The sequence below is a fragment of the Marmota flaviventris genome, chromosome 11, assembly GCF_047511675.1.
Source record: "Marmota flaviventris isolate mMarFla1 chromosome 11, mMarFla1.hap1, whole genome shotgun sequence".
Taxonomy (NCBI): domain Eukaryota; kingdom Metazoa; phylum Chordata; class Mammalia; order Rodentia; family Sciuridae; genus Marmota; species Marmota flaviventris.
This window is the reverse complement of record NC_092508.1, coordinates 37,689,846-37,711,734: the sequence shown is the minus strand read 5'-3', so window position 1 is coordinate 37,711,734 and position 21,889 is coordinate 37,689,846. Positions and strand designations below refer to the sequence as shown.

At 39.9% G+C, this 21,889-nt stretch overlaps 1 long non-coding RNA gene across 1 annotated transcript; it reads right to left on the bottom strand.

The window, feature by feature from the left end:
• Positions 1-749: 749 nt before the first annotated feature.
• Positions 750-21,838, bottom strand: LOC114083745 (uncharacterized). The gene is made up of 3 exons (XR_003581197.2): positions 21,680-21,838; positions 6,191-6,935; positions 750-1,691 (listed from the first exon to the last, which is right to left on the bottom strand). It is a non-coding gene; the product is annotated as an uncharacterized lncRNA (long non-coding RNA).
• Between the last annotated feature and the right edge of the window lie 51 nt (positions 21,839-21,889).

The following is a 21,889-nucleotide window of genomic DNA, read 5'->3' as shown; positions in this document are numbered from 1 at the left end:
TATGTTATGGAGTTTCACTGGTCATGCAGTCATATATGAATAGGAAAATTATGCCTGATTCATTCTACTGTCTTTCCTAATCTCATTCCTCCTCCCTTTTCCTTTATTCCTTTTTATCTAATCCAATGAACTTCTATTCTTCCTTCCCACCACCCTTATTGTGTGTTAGCCATCCACATATCAGAGAGAACATTTGGCCTTTGGTTTAGGGGCATTGGCTTGTTTCACTTAGTATGATATTCTCCAGTTCTATCAATTTTCCAGCAAATGCCATAATTTCACCCTTCTTTATGGCTAAGTAATATTCCATCGTGTATATATACCATATGTTCTTTATCCATTCATCTGTTGTAGGGCGCATAGGTTGGTTCCATAGTGTGGCTACTGTGAATTGAGCTGCTATAAATATTGATGTGGCTGCATCACTGTATTTTTTTTGGGGGGGGGTGGTTACTGGGGATTGAACTCAGGGGCACTTGACCACTGAGCTACATCTCCAGCCCTATTTTGTATTTTATTTAGAGACAGGGTCTCAATGAGTTGCTTAGGGCCTTGCTAAGTCACTTAGGTTGGCTTTGAACTTGTGATCCTCCTCTGTCTGTTTCCCCTGCCGCTGGGATTATACGCATGTGCCACCATATCGCCAGCTGGCCAGACTGGCCATATGAATTGGGTTCAAAGGAGCTGGCTGTATCAATAACTAAGAAAATAGTGAAGAAACCACACAGTGCACAAACATAGGTAAACCTTCTATTTATTGGGGGAAAGACAAATATTTGAGAAAGTTTCACCCAAATAAAGCAAGGGATTGGGTTTCAAACGGGGGAGTCTTGCTTGGTGATGTCTTGTGGTCAGCAGATTGACATCTTGCAAAGCCACACCCATCTCAGGTGCTGAGTGGGAGCAAAGGCAGAGCAAAAAAGGCACACATAGGTCACACAGCCCAATCAGGCAGTAACGTCAGACCAGTCCCTTCATATGCTCAAATGCACATAGCTCACACACACACAGCCAGCCCATGGCTGGCTCATGACACCACAGCACCTAGAGTAGTATGCTGATATTAGGACCTTTGGGTATAGACTAAGGAGTGGGATAACGGGGTCAAATGATGGTTCCATTCCAAGTTTTCTGAGGAATTTCCATACTGCTTTCCAGAGTGGTTGCACCAATTTGCAGTCCCACCAGCAATGTATGAGTGTGCCTTTTCCCCCACATCCTCGCCAACATTTATTGTTACTTGTTTTCTTGATGATTGCCATTCTGACTGGAGTCAAATGGAATCTCAGGGTAGTTTTAATTTGCATTTCTCTAATTGCTATGGAGCATTGAACATTTTTTTCATATATTTGTTGACCATTCATATTTTTTTCTTCCGTGAAGTGAAGTGCCTGTTCAGTCCCATTTCTTGATGACTGGGTTATTTGTTTTGGTTTTGGTTTAAGTTTTTTGAGTTCTTTATACATCCTGGAGATTAATGCTGTATCTGAGGTGCAGGTGGCAAAGATTTTCTCCCATTCCCATTAGGCTCTCTCTTTGTGCTCTTGATTGTTTCCTTTGCTATGAAGAAGCTTTTTAGTTTGATACAATCCCATTTGTTGATTCTGATGTTTTAATCTCAGACAGTGAGCAAGAATAACAAGCAAAGGTTTCTGGATATTAGGTTGTCACCATAAATGGTCTCAGGAATCCTTAGATGAGAGGAGAAAGAAGGGTGAGCATTTTTTTTTTTTTTCTGTAACACGGTATAGCAATCTCCAAACCATGAATTGTATCTGGCCAACACCCACCTCCCTTTTGACTTTTTTTTTTTTTTTTTTTTGAGACAGGGTGTCACTGTCTTTCCAAGACTAGTCTTGAACTCCTAGACTCAAGTGATCCTCCTCCCTCAACCTCCCTGATAGCTGGGGACTACAGGTGGACACCACTATGCCCAGCTTACACCTCCCTTTATGTGTGTGTTAAAATTATGCAAATATGCATTTTAATTATAAAATTCAGTGGCCCTAATTATATTCAAACTGTTGTGTAATTTTCATTACTATCTATATCCAAGCTTATTTTCTTCTTGCCCCAAACCCAACTCTGACCTTAAACAATGACTTCCTATTTCCTTTTCCTCTGGACTCCTGGTAATCTCAAATCTACTTCTTGAGGGAGATTTCCTGAGTTGCTGCTGTGGTTTGTTCCCCAAATTTTCATGTGCTGGAAGCTTTTTCCACAGTATAGTAGTATTGATAAGGTGGTGACCTTTAGATGCTGGGCCTTGTGGGAAGTGAGTCCTGACTGTTTTCATGAAGGCATGGTCTTGCAGGATGGGTTAGATCTCACAGAAGTGGATTAATTCTATCAAGGAAGTTATAAAAGAGCAAGCTTGGCCTCTCCCAGGCTTCTTCCTCTCTCACCACATGACCGCTCTCTCTCATTGTATGTGCCAGGTTTCACCTTCCACTTCTCTGCCACATTGTGACATAACCAGGACTCTACACCAGATGCTGGCACCATGTTGCTTGGATTTTCTGGCCACCAGAATTGAGAGCCAAATAAACCTCTTTTTAAAATAAATCACCCAGTCTATGGTATTTGGTTCTGACAACACACAAAAAAACTAAGATGGTAGGTAACACTGAATCTCATCCAATAGGATGAGAAGGAGTTGGCCATTAAAAGAAATAATAGAGATGAGGAAGCAGTAGGAAACAGGACATCTAGGGGGAAAAAAGTATAGGTAACAAACACCATGGAGTTTTAGAGGATCTAGAAACTGCCGGGAGCAGCTAAAAGAGAATTCTAGGACTGGCTAAAATGCTGTGAATATAACCAGTAAGAATCTATTTTTTTGATCTACTGGGTATGATCTGGAAAGCTAAGAACAACTCCAACTATGTCGTCACACTTTGTGGCCCTGAGTAATTAATTATACCGTTTTCTTCTCAAATTTCTGGTTTTGAGGGGCGGGGCATGTAGCTCTGTGGTAGAAACATTTGACTAGCATAGGTTTGATCCCCAACGTCACACACACACACACACAGAGAGAGAGAAAGAGAGAGAGAGAGAGAATCCTAGTTTTGACTCACTTGATTTTTTTTTTAAAGAAAATATTGTTAGTATAACAAGGTTGCTGCTGCTGCTACATTTTTCAATAAGTCGTACAGTTAGAACATTCTGACTCAATCAGAAAATGTGGATTTGCTTGTTATCTCTGTGTGTTTTGGTCAACTTTTTCATTGCTGTGACCAAAAGACTGGACAAAACAGAGTAGAAAAAGTTTATTTGGGCCTCTTGATTTCAGAGGTCTCAGTCCATAGATGGCTGACTCCATTGCTTTGAGCCTAAGATGAGGCAGAACATCATGGTGGAAGAGTGTGGTGGAAGGAAGCAGCTCAGGACTTGGGACCAGGAAGCAGAGAGACAGACACAGACACACTGCAGAACTGCAGATAAGGACAAAATAGATATCCCAAAGGCACACGCCTCCAATGAACCACCTCCTCCAGCTACATCCTACCCGCCTATAGTTACCACTCAGTTAACCCACTCAAGTGGATTAATGAACTGATTAGGTTAAGATTCTCATAACCAATTGTTTCATCTCTAAACTTTCTTGCATTGTCTCACACATACATTTGGAGAGGACATCTCATATCTAAACCATAACACTGTGCTTCCTTCTAGTTGGTATAAGTTACTTAATATCCTTAAATTTCAGTTGCCTAGGTATGTAAATGTATTCTGAAGGACTGAATCAAAAAGACCTCATGATACCCTCTCAGATGGCCCACTATCAGCCAATGCTTCCTCTTTGGAGATCTGAGTCCCAGGCTCCAGGATGTTTGGGGATAGAGGTTATGTCTGTCCCATGCTTCCTAATGACTAACACCAGCCAAGCTGTTCCCATCAGAGATCTAGTTTCTGGTGCTGTGGGACCCTTTCCTCCAAGTTGCTAATAATAACCCCAACATCTTCCATAGGTTCTCTCAGCCCTGATGCTATGTGCAGAAAAGAGTAGGCCTGACTGTTATCCTTTGAAGACCTACTTAAAAGGTTTGTCCTTGGCGCATCTGGCAACTTCGTTTTGGGGAGGGTTCCCATTATTCACAGAATTAATGAACAGCCCTATCTCCATAAAATAGACCCTTTTCTGGCTCCAAATTTTTTTGGAACCCATACTGAAATGCAAAGTAGGAGTTTTTTACTGAGAGAACCTGGAATCAGAAAGCCTCTCCCAAAGTAAAGCATCATTTATTTTATTTTATTTTTTCATATAGTATATTGACCCCAAATCCACGAGTATATATTTTTAAAAGAATTTTTGAGAGGAAAATAGTAATCCTCAGGCAATAGCGAGGTTGGTACTGTTAAGATACCGAAAGATTGGAGGTATTACTTTGTGAACAGAAAGAGGCCTGTGGGGAGGGGGAGAATTTAAGAACAAATAGTCTTTTGGGGGGTTTGTTTATGCATCTAATTAATTGTATAGGAAAGAATTCCATCCTCCCTCCCATTCTCTCTCTGCTGTGGTGAATGTCACCTGGAATGTCCAGGAGCATAGTGATATATTTAGAAATCCCAAGATAGAATTATCAGATGGAGTGTAGGAAGAATTTTCAAATCAAACTAGAAATGCCAACAAAGCATCCATATGAAGCTTACTAAGCCAAGAAAGGATCACAAAATCGTAACTGATATAAAACTCTGTGGCCTGGTTCTGAAAGCCCTCCTACCATTCTTCTAAAAACAGTTGTCTATTTTTTTCTTTCTCTCCTTCCTTCCTTCTTTCTTTCATACCAGGGATTGAACCCAGGGATGCTTAACCACTGAGTCAATCCCAGGCCTTTTTGTGTTTTATTTTGAGACAAGGTCTCACTAAGTTGCTGAGGCTGGCTTTGAACTTGTGATCCTCCTGCCTCAGCCTCCCAGATCATTTGGATTACAGGTGTGCACCACTGAACCCAGTTCTCAGTTGTTCTACTTCCTCTTTTTTTTAGTTGTAGTTGGACACAATATTTTTGTCTAACTTTATTTTTATTTATTTTTATGTAGTGCTCAGGATCGAACCTAGGGCCTCAAACATGCTAGGTAGGTGCTCTACTGCTGAGCCACAACCCCAGCCCAGTTGTTCTGTTTCTTGATTGGAAAATGATTTCTCATATTGCACTCGGAGGGACATGGTGTAATTTAAATATTTCCAGGCCCGCAGGGATTATAGTTTCAAGTGATTTTCCTCCACAATAGGTAAGTTAAAGGCAGAAGCTAAATGTTGAACATTTCATAGGGAATGGAGTGTTCCTAATTCATAGTAAGGTCATAAGAAGTAAGGAAGACCATGGGAGATGGGTTTCTTGAGCTAATTTTCTAAGGTGTCTTTTGAGAGTACATTTGGTCTTTTCTACCTTTCCTGATGCTTAGGGTCTTTAGACACACTGCAAATGATATTGTACGTATAGTGCTTTAGAGATTCTTCGAGTGATAGTTACCTTGAAGGAAAGGGCATTGTCACTCTGTAAACTTTGGGAATTCCAAACCTGGGTATGATTTCAGAGACATAAACTTTAATTACTTCCAAGGCCCTTTCCATCCTGCAAGGGAACTCTTCCACCCAATTGTCTACCCAGACCAGAGATATTGCTCTTTTTAAAGAAAGTTTATTTATTTATTTTAATTAGGTATATATAACAGAAAAATGCATTTTGACTCATTGTACACTTGCATGACTCTTGACATTGGCATGTAAGGGAAATCTAGTTGCCAGTCTTCCCCAAGATATTTACCTTTAACATTGTATACCAGAGGAGCTACCTTTTTGTTAAGGCGATTTTTCTTTCGACAAATTTCATAGGCTTCAGGGATCTGTTGAACTGTCATCAAATTTTTGCCTATAAATAGCTTTTTATTACCATTACCTTTGTTTTGTAGAGAGATCCCTTTAGCTATGTCATGTAGGGTTCTCTTGGTAAAGTTGGTTAGGCTTCCATGTGCTACAATATATCTTTTAGAGGGATAAATATCAGGGCTAAATAATCACACCACTGAAAAACATATTGAGCCTACCTATGTAGGAATTTAAGAAGATCTGTAAGTTTTGAACTGACTTAGAACAAACTGTGACTCTGACAGAGCCTTTTGTAATAGTTATCAGGCACTTCTATATAAAAACAAAATTCTTTTATAACCTCCCAGTTTTACTTACCCTTGAAAGGACTGACACAGTGTACATCTTGAGTTATACTAAAAGAACCATTGTCTTTTCTTTCTCAAAGTCCATGTATGGCTGTGCTTTGGTTGTTCTTTCCAGCCAGGTGTTCAAGAGCAAGTTGGTTAAAAATTGACCTTGTTTTTATTTACTGTTAAAGTCAGCTGAGATTTGCCAGAGGGTCACTCTTAGGAACTTGGGAGAAGCTCTTCGCTCCTTTAGCTTTTCTTCTACCAGCCATGCCATCTATCAGGATGGGTCAGGGTCATGCTGACCACATGTGGCTTCCCCTGGAAGCATCAGAGACATTTCCCTCTCCAATAACCTTCTTTTTTGCAGAATACGCACTGGTTGGCTTCCTGTCCTCTAGGGCTCTCATGATCCCCCTGATCAGAAATTGGGTGACTCACCAGAATTGTAGGTCCCTTATGAGTCCATCATTTCCAGGGTTCTGGCTGACTTTAGAAGGCAAGTACCAGAATATTGGCTGTTTTCTTTTTCTTAGCCCTTTTACTTCCTTAACTTTTGTCTCCAAGTTTTGGCTTTAAATACAAAGCAGGCCAGTTTCAGCAGTCTTAAAGTAGGAGTAATGAGTTTTAGCTTTAATGTCTACAATTTGACAGTTACCCCTTTTGTTTAATTAGGGTCAGTATCAGTACTGGAAGTCAGCATTATGTTCTCTCCCTCCTGTAGGTGATGGCTTATTGTCTTAACTCAGGTTCTTTTGTTAGGAATAGTACTTCTGCAAAACATTGTTAGGCAACAGTTAAAAAGTTTTACAAGAAAAATGCCAAAGAAATTAACAAGAGAGACAGCATTAATGATCAGAAATGAACTTATCTGATGTATAAATGTACCCCATTTATGTAATAAGACATTATGTACCCAAAAGAAACCAGACAAACCAGGTTGTTCCCCCACCCCCCATGGGGGGAGGGGTACGGGGAACAGGGAGTGAACCCAAGGGCACTCAACCACTGAGCCACATCCCCAGCCCTATTTTGCATGTTATTTAGAGACAGGGTTTTCCTGAGTTGCTTAGCACCTTGCTGTTGCTGAGGCTGGCTTTGAACTCGTGATCCTCCTGTCTCAGCCTCCCAAACTGCTGGGATTACAGGCATGTGCCCCACACCTGGCTATAAGCCAGGTTTTAAAACGGCAGTGTGGGCTTTTGTGTCAGATACAATATATAAAAGTCAGCATTTATTAGTTACCTTGCCTTTATCAAACCTACTTAAGGTCTTATTTTACAAGCTTTAACAAAACACTTATACAAAGTTCAGACAAACATATTTAGTTATCAGACATGAGTATCTATAATCACATTTATTTAGTGTGTCAACTATAATGTAATAACCTATGTTATTAGACCTTGAATCAGACTTCTATAATCTTCTAGAATTTTATTTAGCAGTTGATATTTATGTATCTTAATATTGCAAATTAAAGTATCTTTTAATAAACATGTATAAAAATATTAGTCCCATTTATGTTAAATTTAATTTACTCATGAAAACCAAGATATCAGACAAGCCTAGTTAACATTTTAAGCCATTTTTTACCTGCCAAAGAAAATTCTTTTTTTTTATTATTAGTTGTTATAAACATTACAAAGCTCTTGACATATCATATTTCATACATTTGATTCAAGTGGATTATGAACTCCCATTTTTACCCCATACAAAGAAAATTCTTAAAAGCAATGGACATTACACTTTGTTGGTAAACATTTTATAGAAAACATCACTCCATTGATTGGCTGACCACTGGCTGATCACCTAGAAAAATAAGTAGGTTAGTAATTTTAAAGATATCTTTACTGGACTGGGGTTGTAGCTCAGTGGCAGAGCATTTGCCTAACACGTGTGAAGCACTGGGTTTGATCCTCAGCACCATATAAAAATAAATAAAATAAAGGTATATATCCATCTACAATTTAAAAATATTAAAAAAAGATATCTTTACTTTTCCAATTAAATTTATCCTTTTGTTAAAATTTTTTATTTAAGTCACATAAACTAAAAGGTATTTGGATCCTTTTTAAAAAATTTATGAGTATTCATTTATCTACTGTTGAGAGCCACAGCCAAAGGATCCCCAGCAAACTTCCAGCTGCCAGCACCAGCTGCCAGCACCAGCTGCCAGCTGATGATTGGCTCACAGTGGCCCCAGCAGAAGGGGCCCCAGCAAACTTCCAGCTGCCAGCTGATGATTGGCTCACTGCGGCCCCAGCAAACTTCTAGCTGCCAACTGATTGGCTCCTCTGCAGTGATGCTCATTGGGTTATTTCCCCCCCTTTCAGACCACGGAGCTGCTCATTGGGGGACTTTTTGGCTCCGCCCACACGACCCAACCAATCGGCCTCAAGAGCAGGAGGAGTTGGGGAGGTGGAGAGGCTTGTGGGAAGCCGGTGGTGACAGTTGGGCTCTGAGGGTTTTCCTGAAGAGCTGTGTGGTGCAGTGTGTGTGTTCTAAAAATAAAGTTCGTTTCTTTTGACAAGTGGCTCCTGAATTGTGCCCAGCCAGACTTTGGCAATCTACAAGTCAATTTTTGGTAACATGTAAACAATGTAGGTACAAGTTCATATGTAGACATGAAATTCAATACACAGGTATGCACAATGACTCAGACATGGAGAGGGCCTGTGAAATTGGGGATATTAGGAGTAGAGTTTGTCAGCCCTGGTGGATGCTGAAATTCAAGGATCAGCTGGCCACCTGTCCTGCATGGGGGCAGACTTACTCCCACTATTACCACTGTTTATCACCCTCCTTAGGATTCTTTAAAGGATATCTCTTTTTCCAGTGTATTTGAGAGTTAACCCTTGAATAATTGTTCTCTGAATAGAGCAGGAAAAAAATGAGGGCTAAAGAAAACACAAGTTAGATAAGACTAATTGGAACAAAAAGATATATTAATTTAGGCATGCAGGACCAAAGGTGAATTTACCACAGAACTTATGAGCTCAAAAAAAGAGATTTTTTTTGGGGGGGGGGAATGACACAGCCATAATCATGCTAGTAAAGGAGCACATGGAATATCTTTATCAGAACAGAACATACTTTTGGATCAGATTAGAGTCAGCCCAGATACAGGATCTTTTCATTTTCCTTCCTGGTGCCCACCCTGGAGAGAAAAGAAAACCCCATGGGAATTAGGGTGTTCCCCGACATTACAGGGCCTGTCATGTCAGTTTTCTGAAGCTGAGCACCTGTGATGTTGTCTCAAAAGCAGAATGTACATCTCCTCAAAAGGTCTGGGGCCTTTACAGAAGGCCATTCCATCACTCCATTTCTTTTGCATTTGGGGAGGAATTTGATGAAACAGAATCCCAGAATATAAGAAAATATAAAATAGCCATTTATGTCCAATAGTGGTTTTGATTTAAAAGTGACACTTTTTTCCTCTTTTCTCAAATTTGGGGCAATTATTCATGCATCCTACATCCCAGATGAATATCCTGCATGCAACTAAGGGGCAAGGAAAGCTGCTGTTTTGAGCATGAGAGGCATAAAGCTTGTACACAGGGCACTTCTGACAAGCCAGTTGTAAAAAGAAGGTGTTATAGTTTATGCTTCCCTTGAGAGGACATTTTTCTGTCCTCCAGCTTATATTCAGGCCAGGCTTGGGTGCAGAAAAATATCAGGCATTTCTTTTTTAGAATTTGTGGATTAAATTGATCCCAACTATTTGAGATACATTCTAAGTGTGTGTTGACATCACAGGGAGTATGTCCCATCTGTAAGATAAAAAGGAGAAGAACATGGGATTCTGTTATTTTTCCTGACCAGGGCATCCCTTGATATTCCTTCCCTTTCTCATGTGAAGAGTTGTGGCCTATCAGAGTATTCTCCTTGCATCTTTTAATTCCCTTAGATTCCTTCCCTTTCCTCCATGAGTGACCTTGGTAAAGGGTTGTGGCCTATTGGAGTAGTCACTTTTACTGACATGGCCTTGCACGTCCTGTGATTCCCTGTCCATTATGATAAACCCTGGCCTGCCTGTGTTAAGCCTACCATCAGTTGAAAGACTTTTGGCGGGGAGAATTGTGCCTCACTCCATAGGGAAGAAGTTATCATTCAAGCATTCTCTTAGGTCAAACCTCAGTGCACTGACACAAATTAGAATCCAACACTCCATATGTCAAATCAACAAGTTCCTCCCAAAATCCCAATCTGCTTGTGTCAAGACAACTTCCTACATCAGCCAGGCTCCCACTACTCAAGCAAACTAAGTCCCAAAGAATCAGATCCTGCACCTGTTCCAAAGTCCCCCAAATGACCACCTCATAACTGGCCAGACGATTGTCATTCTAGGCCACCACAATACAACCAATACACCAAATAGTAACCAGGTACATGCACACACCTGAGAACCATACACGCCCACTTGAGAGCTCTAAGTTCCAATGCAAAAGTCTGTAAAATTAAAGCCCATGTAGGTTTAACACAGGCGAAACATCCTGACTGTACCAAGCTCATACAAGTCCCCACTCCACAAACCCCCACATCAACACTCAGACAAACCTCCCTGACAAACACACCCAGCTCCCAGTATAGAGTCAGCCACACACACCTAGGAAGTCAACCATACTGCAACAATCCAAATCAACAGTCATCTGTTCAATCCGTCATGAAGCAGACATTCAAAAGACCCCCAAACCGGTATGAACTCCAACCCCCTAAGACCCAGCCTCCCAATCAACCAAATCCCAACAGAAAGAAGAAATCATCCTGACAATGCTTCAAGAAAACCCCACTGATCCAAGACACAGAGAACTCTGGCCTGCACCAGCACAACAAAACTTGAACCCAGAAAAAAAACTTATACCACCTTAACTGACCTTACAATTTATAGCCAATTTAATAACATTCACAAACTTTTTGATATTTACCTTCCACAAACTATCTGCAACTTTCTTAAACTCTCAACAGCTTGTTTAAATTCCCAATAGCCTTATTTATCTATGAGTCCTAGTGAGACAACTGGGGTTTGGAGGAGCATATCAAGAAATCTGGGTCTACATGAGATCTACAGCAAACATGAGAGAAAGGCATTTTTAGTAGAGTATAGAAAGTTTGGCTCATGTTCTGGGGATTAGTGAGTTGCCACTTTCCCAAAGAGCTTGAACCAGGGCTTGGGAATATAGCTCAGTTGGTAGAGTGCTTACCTTGCATGCACAATCCCTAGCACCACAGAGAAAAAAAAAAAAAAGAGCTTGAATCAGACTAAGACTTTGTCTCAGGATCCAAAATATATTTGGTGAGGGCACTCTGCAACATTGAGCCAAGTCAGTCAAAAAGTGAAAGGAAGATATGGATGTTTGAACTGGTCAGGTCAACCTGGCTTGTGTTCCAAGGAGAGAAGCTGAAACAGAGCTTGACCAACAGTCCTCTGTCAGAGACAAAGGGGATTGATCCAGCCTCCTTAAGATTGTCGCCTTTGTCCTTAGATTGGTGGCTACATTAACTGCTTTTAGCTGGCTGACAGATGCCTGACATATATATATATATATATATATTTTTTTTTTTTTTTTGGACTGAGGCAGATTTTTCTAAAAGAACTCCAGAAAACAAGAGTGATGGTTCTGTTGGTCCATTTTACTCACCCATCTGATAATCCTGATAATCTGGATGATTCCAGATGACCATGGACAACAGAGAATAAAGTAACAGAATTAATTTAATTTTTTTAATTTTTTTTTAGTTGCAGTTGGACACAATACCTTTATTTTATTTTTATGTAGTGTTGAGGATCAAACCCAGGGCCTCGCCCGTGCTAGGCGAGCGCTTGCTTTACTTACTGCTGAGCCACAACTCCAGTCCCAGAATTAATTTTTTAAAGACAGGAAGTGGAGCTCCAATAAGAGAGGGGTTCCAAGTGGGTTGCTGCAGAGTTGCTAAGGGGTTAAAAGGTATTTGTTGGAGGTGACCTTTAAAGCTAATGGCAATGACTTTTAGGGAGAGGAGTTTCTACATCCAGAGTGTGACACTCTGTGATCATGCACCTACGTGTCCAATCAGGATGTTGATCCTGTGCTTGATATCGTGCTGTATGGCCTATCAGATACTTTGTACATGGAATTATTGTGATGGAGGTCCCTGCCCTGTCTGCCTGTTATATTTCTGGCTCCTGCTCTCAGCAGGCAAATGCTCAACCACTGAACTATACCCCCATCCCTTCCAAAACCTTTTAAATAATGGCTCATATTTAATATAATTTCTGTTTTCCTGATTAGTTCCTAACTCAATAAAGATGAACTGTCCAGTTAATCTCCTTTGTTATCCTGCTTTTTTTTTTAATATCAGAAACTAACATCTGTATACTACTAACCTCTTATTACTCAGTTCCTTACCTAGTCAAGGAAGGTATTCTTTAAATCAGAGATTTCCCAATAAAAATCTCAGTAAATATAAAATCATTAAACACTTTGTGAAGTTTATTCTATTGATCAAAAATTTCCCAGTAATGAAATTATGTTAACTTCAAAAAATTTGCTTTTAGCCAGGTGTAGTTGTACATGCCTGTAATCCCAGCTACTGGGAAGCTGAGGCAGGAGGCTACAAGTTCAAGGCCAGCCTGGGCAACTTAGGGAGACCCTGTGTCAAAATAAAGAATTTAAAAAGTTGGTGTATAGCTCAGTGTTAGAATGCTTACCTAGCATGTGCTAGACCCTGAATTCAATCCCCAGCACAAATAAAAACATTGCTTCATTTTAGAAAAAAACGCATGTGATGTTCACATAAAGGTCTTGTTTTGTGGTTAAAATTCATCCTGTAGCTGGGCACAATGGTGCACACCTGTAATCCCAGCTGCTGGGAAGGCTGAGATAGGAGGATCATGAGTTCAAAGCCAGCCTCAGCAACCATGAGGCACTAAGCAACTCAGAGAGACCCCTGTCTCTAAATAAAAATACAAAATAGGGCTGAGGATGTGGCTCAGTGGTTGAGTGGCCCTAAGTTCAAACCCTGGTACAAAAAAAAAAAAAATTCATCCTGTATTTGTTTTCTTTTTATATTTTTAGTTGTTGATGGACCTTTATTTTATTGCCTAGCATGTGTGAGGCACTGGATTTGATCCTCAGCACTACAAAAAATAGTTAATTAAAGAAAGGTATAAAAAATACAACATCTTGGGGCTGGGGATGTGGCTCAAGCGGTAGCGCGCTCGCCTGGCATGCGTGCGGCCCGGGTTCGATCCTCAGCACCACATACAAACAAAGATGTTGTGCTCGCTGAAAACTAAAAAAAAAATAAAATAAATAAAAAGATTAAAATTCTCTCTCTCTCTCTCTCTTAAAAAAATACAACATTGGGCTGGGGATGTGGCTCAAGTGGTAGCGTGCTCGCCTGGCATGCGTGCGGCCCGGGTTCGATCCTCAGCACCACATACAAACAAAGATGTTGTGTCTGCCGAAAACTAAAAAATAAATATTAAATAAATATTAAAATTCTAAAAAAAAAATACAACATCATTTTTAAAGATATAGAGATAAAATATTTTATTATGGAAGACTTCAAATATTCATAAAAATTAGATTTGATTGTGAAAAGCTCCATATGAACCCATCATTCAGTTCAATAAATATCAACATACGATCAATTTTGGTTCATCTATTATATCCCTGACCCCCAGTTATTTTAAAGGAAATCACAGATGTCATTTCAACTGTAAATACTTCCATATAAATATCTAAGTTTTTTCCCCAATATTGGGATTGAACCCAAGGTCATATATATGCTAGGCAATGCTCTTCTACTTCTTATTTGAAACAGGGTCTCACTAAGTTTCCCAGGCTGGCCTCAAACTTGTGATCCTCCTGTCTCAGCTTCCCAATTAGCTGTGATTATGGGTCTTTACCACTGTGCCAAGGAAGAGTCTTTTAAAAAAAAAAATTATTAGCGCATTATACTTATATATAATTGTGGAGTTCATTTTGATATGTTCATCAATGCAAATAACATAATTTGCTCCATTTCAATCACCAGTAACTACCCTGATCCTTCCCATGAGCCCCTTCCTCTCTACTCTAGTGGTCTTCCTTCTATTATTATTATTTATTTATTTGGTACCAGGGATTGAACTCAGGAGCACCTGACCACTGAGCCACATCCCCAGCCCTATTTAGTATTTTATTAGAGACAGGGTCTCACTGAATTGCTTAGTGCCTCATGGTTGCTGAGGCTGGTTTTGAACTTGCAATGCTCCTGTCTCAGCTTCCCTGCCCGCTGGGATTATAGGCATGTGCTACTTGCCCAGCTCCTTTCTATTATTTTTTAATTGGTGCATTATAATTATAAATAAAAGTGGAATTCATACAGGCACACACCTGTAATTCCAGCAACTTGGGAGGCTGAAGCTAAAAGATCCCAAGTTTGAGGCCAGCCTCAGCAACTTAGCAAGGTCCTAAGCAACTTAGCAACCATGACTCAAAATTAAAATGATTAAAAGGCCTGGGGTTGTAGCTTAGTGGTAAAGCACCCCTGGGTTCAAGACCCAGTACAAAATAAAATAAAATAAAACAGTAGGTATGCTTTTGTTATTTGAAAAAGTCTTCTTTTTCTTGAAATTTGTCAAACTATACTATGCACATGTATGAATATATCATAATGAATTCCCTCTTTTGTGGGGTACTGGGGATTGAACCCAGGGGTACTTTACTATTGAACTATATCTCCAGTCCTTTTTAGTTTTTGAAAGAGGGTTTTGTAAAGTTGCTTAAGGCCTTGCTAAATTCTGAGGCTGGCCTCAAACTTGGGATATTCCTACCTCAGTCTCCTGAGTTGCTGGGATTACAGATATGTGCCCCCACACCAAGCACATATCTACAAATTTTAATTACTTAAAATCATCTAATATCCAGTCACTTAAATTTTTTCCCAGTCTCATGTATGGTTTTTATTGTTGTTGTTGTTGCTTTTTGTTTTTGTGATATTAGGGATTCAACCCAGGGAAACCCTAATACTGAGCTACACTCTCAGCCTTTTTTACTTATTTTTTTAAATTTTGAGACAAAAGCTCACCAAGTTGCTCAAACTGGCCTTGAACTTGTGACCCTCCTGCTTCAGCCTCACAAGTAGCTGGGATTTCAGGCATTCACCATAGTACCTGGCTCACATGTTTATTCTGTTACCATTTAGGAGTGCTGGGTTCTTTGTCTCTGTTCAGCAAAGAATTGGAGAACAGGACACAACAGAGATAGCAAGAGCTATCAGAACCAGATAGCAACAGAGATAGCAAGCAAGCTGCAGATTTATTGCAAAAGTGAGAGAGATAGACTTCTCTGAAGAGAAGGGGCCCCAGAGCTGGGAATCTAGTGAGGGGGTTTTGGCCTGTCTATCCGTGCTCTCCTCACTATTATTGATTGGTGCCTCTTCTGTCCACGTGTCTGTTTTAGTTTTTCTATGCTTTTGTTATTTGAAAAAGTCTTCTTTTTTTGGATTCCCCACTTAGGAGCACAGATATGGAAGTATCTGTCTGACTGGTCCTCCACTTGTGTCCATGAGTGCTTTCAACAACCAGGAGGTTGACCTCATCAGAAGACCCTCTCCGTGCTCCTTTGTTCTGATCCTGCCCCTAACCTCCTCACTTGCCATCCTGCCCTGGCTGCCTAAGCCCTTATACATCTCCCTCAATCCCCCCTCTCAGAGGACACCCTGACTACTGCTGGGAGTTGGGACACTGACCACTCTGATTACTTCAAGCTGGAAAGGGGCATTATAAAGCTTGAGTCTGAGTGTCCTCCTGAGGAGAAGCCAAGGCTAAGAGGTATTGTCAGGACTGTACAGAGGTCCTCAGAAGAAACTGGAAAGCATATTTATGTGGGGTTTCATCTGTATAGCCATTCTTTTGATCTTAACATACAGAAACGTATTACAGCAACAGAGTGAGATTAATACTAAAGCAAATATTATTATAGTGTTAAACAGAAGAATATCGTTGTACAGTTGGAGCAAGAAACAGAAAATCATACCAATGATGACTGGTATGTAGTTATTGTGATAACATCAATTAGTCTGTTAGTTATAATTTGAGTACATCTTTTATATTGATTTAACTGATGTTGATTATGTGTTAACATATCTTTAACTACAATAGTTTGATTAAGGACATCTATTAAGAATTGTAAAGATATATATGTGTGTGTGTGTGTGTGTGTGTGTGTGTATGTATGTGTGTGTGTATATATATATATATGTATGTATATATATATATATATATATATATATATATATGCAAAGATTTGGGGGTCTATGTTAAAATAATATCAACTGCTTGGTCAAAATAAAGGTTAAAAGACATCACCCAGCCAAGGAAGGACCTTAAAGTTATTTGATACACCCAGCAAAAGGAGCAACTTGATTAAGAAAGTTTAAGACATATTGAGTATTATTTGCTAAGCATACATGTTGAACAGTTACTTCACAGAACAGAGAAAAGTTATTCACAGGATACAGAGTGAGGTCACAGATATTAGAGGAATGCTTAAGCAGACAGGGCTCCATCTGCCTACTCAACCAGCAACATACTCATCCTTGATCTCAAATAACATATTCAGATAAGGAATAAGTCACCTTGGTTTCATCTACATGGGTACCAATAAAGTGAGGCAAAGCAAATTAGGAATGTACAACAAAAGATATAGCATGAAAATTACATAAAATATATGTTGTTTTGGTTTTATAATGCTGTATAGTCCTAGTACAAAATAAATCAGAGCATTGTATATGAAGTGGCTGTAAAGTCATCCAGTGGGTTAAAGGAATATACATGGCAAATAACTTCCTAAAAATGACATCATTTCTAGCAGTTAATAGTCATTGTCATTTTCTTTCTGTATTAAAGTATATTTTTTAAGGAGCAGACAGTCCAGTTAAACAACATGTTAACATTAGTATCTGTATTTAGATTAGCTAAAAGTAGACTTATTGGACAATGTCAGGAATTGCTTATCATAATCAAGAGCATTTTTGCGAGGCAGGATCATTGTGGTTAGCCACTGAGCATTAATTGTCAAAGCTTGAGTTACATCTTGTCCAGCACTGCACAGTCTGCCAGCCAAGCTCTCAAGGTCAATTATCCAAACCAGTTAGTTCCAGCTCCATCAAGCAAAGTATCATATCAAGCTCTTTTCCTGATTACCTTGTTTTAAAATAGAGAAAGTCAAATTAAAGTGTAGTAGATGTTTCTGATAATTTTAAGTGACATTTACACAAGATCTTGGAACTCTAACTATTTGGGGAAGCTGTACTTTGTTTTTTATATTAGACAAAACGATAATGTATTCCACCCACATTGTACAATTGTGGATGTCTGTAGCATTAGTATATAAAATAATCTGTGGTTTGTCTATAGTAATGTTCCCATTAGTATTTTAAAGATAGGATTACCAGAGTAAAAGATGGCTAAGGAACATAAATAAGGATGGTGCTGTGCAGGAAGAGGAGGCCATAAAGAGGAAACATTGCAGCATGACAAGGTGAGATTTGACATAATGTCCAGTGTGAAAGACAACCTTCCCTGTGCCAAGGCACACAAAGGTGAGGGTCCCTTTCACACAAGAGTAGTTGGTGGAAGAGTCCAAGTAGCAAAAACATATTTCTTATTACTATTGTGTATGAATTTATCTTATATCCTCATCTTAGTATCATAGTTCCAAGCAAATGAGATACCTATACTGTTGGAGTTAAAGGCATCCTGTGAGTCCTGGTGTGTACCACAGTCCAGGAGAAAAGATTCCTGCAACATATATCTGTGCACATATGGTCATAATTAGGCTTTGTTAGAACTAGACTCAAGTATATACTAATAATACACAGAACAGGGTTTTCTGCCTAAATAGGTTAAAGCTAGGAATATCTCATGTGTAGGACTTCAGTCTTGTGGAGCTATTGCTATTAACCCAATAGCACGCAGTACAGCCACTGATATTGTAATCAAAAGACCAGTAAAATCAAACATATCACTTAACTTGTTTAAACAGGAATTTGAGATATTCTATCAGCTTACAGGTATAGTGATCTCTGTAGGAGCCTCCTTTGTGGTGGACTCAACAAGGGGTCTCCAGGCATTAAGGAGGGTATGATGTATCCAGAGGCCTTATCCTGCTACATGGATTGCTAAAGTGTTTGACATGATTACTGGGTAAGGACCCTCCCAGTTGGGAGTATGTAGCTCCTATTTGGATCTATAGTTTTTACTAGGACAAGATTCCCTGGACAGAAGAGAGGGGGCCCTTGATGATCTTCCTCAGGAAGTTCTTGTCAGATTTCTGTAAGAATCTGTTAAAACTTGACCAACTGAGTAACATGGGATACTAATTGAGTAGTCTCGAAATCTAAAAGTAAATCATTAGACAAAAAATGGCCTTCCATATAGGGACTCAAATGGAGTTAGTCCCTGTCAGCCAGGAGTACTTCTAAGCCTTATCAGAACCAATGGCAGAAGTTTAACCCATGGGATTTTAGTCTCCTAAAGCAATTTTCTTAAGTGTCTCTTAAGAAGCCCATTGTTTTTGTTTTTTGTTTTTTCTACTTTGCCTGAAGATTGGGGTCTCTGTGAACAATGAAGATGAAATGTAATTCTTAATGCTTGAGAGAGTTTTTGTGTTGTTTCTGCCTTAAAAGCAAGTCCAGGGCTGGAGTTGTAGCTGAGTGGTAGAGTGCTTGCCTAGCATATGTGAGGCACTGGGTTGGATTCTTAGCATCACATAAATAAAGGTCCATCAACAACTAAAACAATATTTTTTAAAAAGGCAAGTTCAGGGCTGGGGATGTGGCTCAAGTGGTAGCACGCTTACCCAGCATGCGTGCGGCCCGGGTTCGATCCTCAGCACCACATACAAACAAAGATGTTGTGTCTGCCGAAAACTAAAGAAATAAATATTGAAATTCTCTCTCCCTCTCTCTCTCTTTCTTAAAAAAAACATTTAAAAAAATTTAAAAAGGCAAGTTCATTATCACTTTGAAGACTCTGAGGGAGACCAAATCCAGGAATGGTCTCCTAAAGTAGAACTTTTACAACTTTAATAGCCTTTTCAGATCTACAAGGAAAGGACTCCACCCATCCAGTGAATATATCCATCAAAACTACTAAATATTTTGAATTTTATTCCCCACTAACTGCCAGTCCACTCCCAGATAACAACCTGTTCTTTGTTGTCCGGGAGGACAGAGACATTTATTGGAGGGATTAACCTGTTAGCAGATTTCACAGCTTTAGATGATCTGATGGACTATGCCCTTCAAGTTTTTTCCTGAAAACATTTTTTTTTTTTTATTAGAGTAAAAGTATTATCTTTTCCCAAATGTTAGAGATGGTGGAGAGATTTTAAAATCTTTCATTGGTATGCTTGGGAATAGGATGCCCTCAGGAGAAACCCACCGTCCTCTATGATCTAGTTAGTATCTTTGAGTAACAGCCTGTTGAGCTTCTTCCATTGAGTACCAGGGGTGTTCAGAGGATAGAAAATAATTTTCCTATAGGAGTGGGGTAACTATGGAACCCTGTAAAGCAGTTTTCTTGGCTGTAACATCTGCAGCCTTATTTCCTTAAGCTATTATGTCCTGTCCCTTCTGATGTCCAGTAACATGGATAACTGCTACCTGAGAGGCAAAGAATCTTCTTGGCACGCTTAATAGGAATGCCTGTAGTAGTAAGCAATCCTTGCTCTTTCCAGATAGCTGTGTGAGCATAAAATATAAGAAAGGCATATTTAGAATGTGTGTGTGTGTGTGTGTGTGTGTGTGTGTGTGTAATGATGACGCTCTTATCTTTAGAAGGCTCTTGGGCAACTAATTCTGTTAGCTAAGTGCTAATACTACAAAAAGTGGCCCTGATTCAAGAACCTCAAAATCTGTCACTACTGCATATCCAGATCTCCAAATCCCATTAATTACCAAGGAACTACAACAGTGTATAGCACGAGATTGGGATAATTTATAGGATGATCAGATAAATCTGGTCTGGCAGCATAAGTTTCCATGAAAACTTCCTTGTTCATAGAAAGGCCCTGAGTTGTTTTACTGTCTGAGGAAGGGGATATGAGAGTTTGGGTTGAATTCTTTCTGTGCCACGCTTTTCACCTCCCAGTGTCATGCCAAAGTAAATAACCTGGAGAAGGCACAATTGAGCCTTCTCTCAAGAGATTTTATATCTCTTATATGTCCAGGAAATTGAGAGTCGGTGCTCTCAGAAATTATTTTTTCTTAAGCTCCACATTAAAGAAAGTCATGTTCCTACCTAAGTAACACTGTTTTAGGGTATGACCAGTCCATGAGGTCTTGTGCCAGTGCTTGTCCAAACAGATGGGGACTGTCTCTAAAGCTCTGGGGAAGGACTGTCGAGGTAACTTGTTGGGCCTTACAAGTAGGAGCCTCCAAGGCAAATAGAGGTTGGCTTTTTGGACAAAAAGGAATGCAGAAAAATGCATGTATCCTTCAAATCTAGGACAGTATTATAAGTAATTCTCTTGGGGAGTAAATGGGTTTGGAACAACTGGTGCAAAGGGACTACAGCTTCACTGATTATACAAAGGTCCTGAACTAATCTCCATTTTTGGGGGGCCAAACATGACTTAGAGTTGCCACAACAGTGGGGACTTGTCAGTCAAAATTGAAGAAGTGGACTGAATGGGACTCTCTGGAAACTTCTCTGGGAAAAACTGGAGTGCAGGAGAGGAACACTGTCCCTCTCCTGAGAGGAACCACTCTTTCCCTTGAGAGTATCCCCTTTCCCTTCAATAAACTCATTCTTGTTACTCTGAGCAGCATGTCTGAAATCTTTCTGATTTGATTTCAGGAATGGGGGTTTGAAGACTGGGCCTTCAGAGTGCCTCAGTTTCTTGGAAGGCCCCAGCTCCACAACAAGAGGATAGAAGAACATGTTAAATGACACCAAGGGGCGCTCTTTACCGAATCTAAAATATTCTAAAGGAATAAATTTGCTCTACTTTTTTTTTTTAATTCTACAGACATACAATTATCTGATATTGTATTATGTAATTGCTTTCTTTCCCCAACTAGAATATAAACTCTGAGGTGGAACTTTTATTTCTCTATCAGGTAAGTTCCCCCAAAATAGTTGACTACACTTAACAATATCCTTTATACCTCAAAACTCTTTAAACAGCATTGCTATCCTCCCTCTACAGAAAGCTATGGTCTGCAGAGATTAATTAGGCCTTGGGAATAAATGGAGAGAAAATTAGTCTGGGCTTGACTGATTTCTGAACCACGTGAATCAAAGCAAAGTTGTCTGGCTTATAAACAATAAGGGAAATCCAAAACATAAATCAACACCAAATATGTCACTGGCCACCCAGGAAGAAGGCTGTTAGAGATAACTGAGTCGCTTCCCTAAAGACATGGTCTTATGTTGCCCTCATAACCCCACAGGTAAGAGCAGCAGGTATTGTAAAATCTGCCAGGCTTCACAGCTTGAGACGATGGCATGAGGGGATCAGCACTTACAAGGTTGGACACTTACATAATTAATCAGCCCTTGGGTTCCCTCCGGCTCTTGGGAGGGACTCACGTGCCGGCCCGAGACCGGAAGTAGTTCCCCAAGAAATCCGTGGCCGTTGGCGAATCCGGGAAGGAGTTCTAGCGCGGAAGGTGGGGCGAGCGGTCACCGAGTTTTACGGAAGTACGCGAGGGCGCTGCAGGATCCGGAATGGGGAAATGGAGGGGGGCGTGT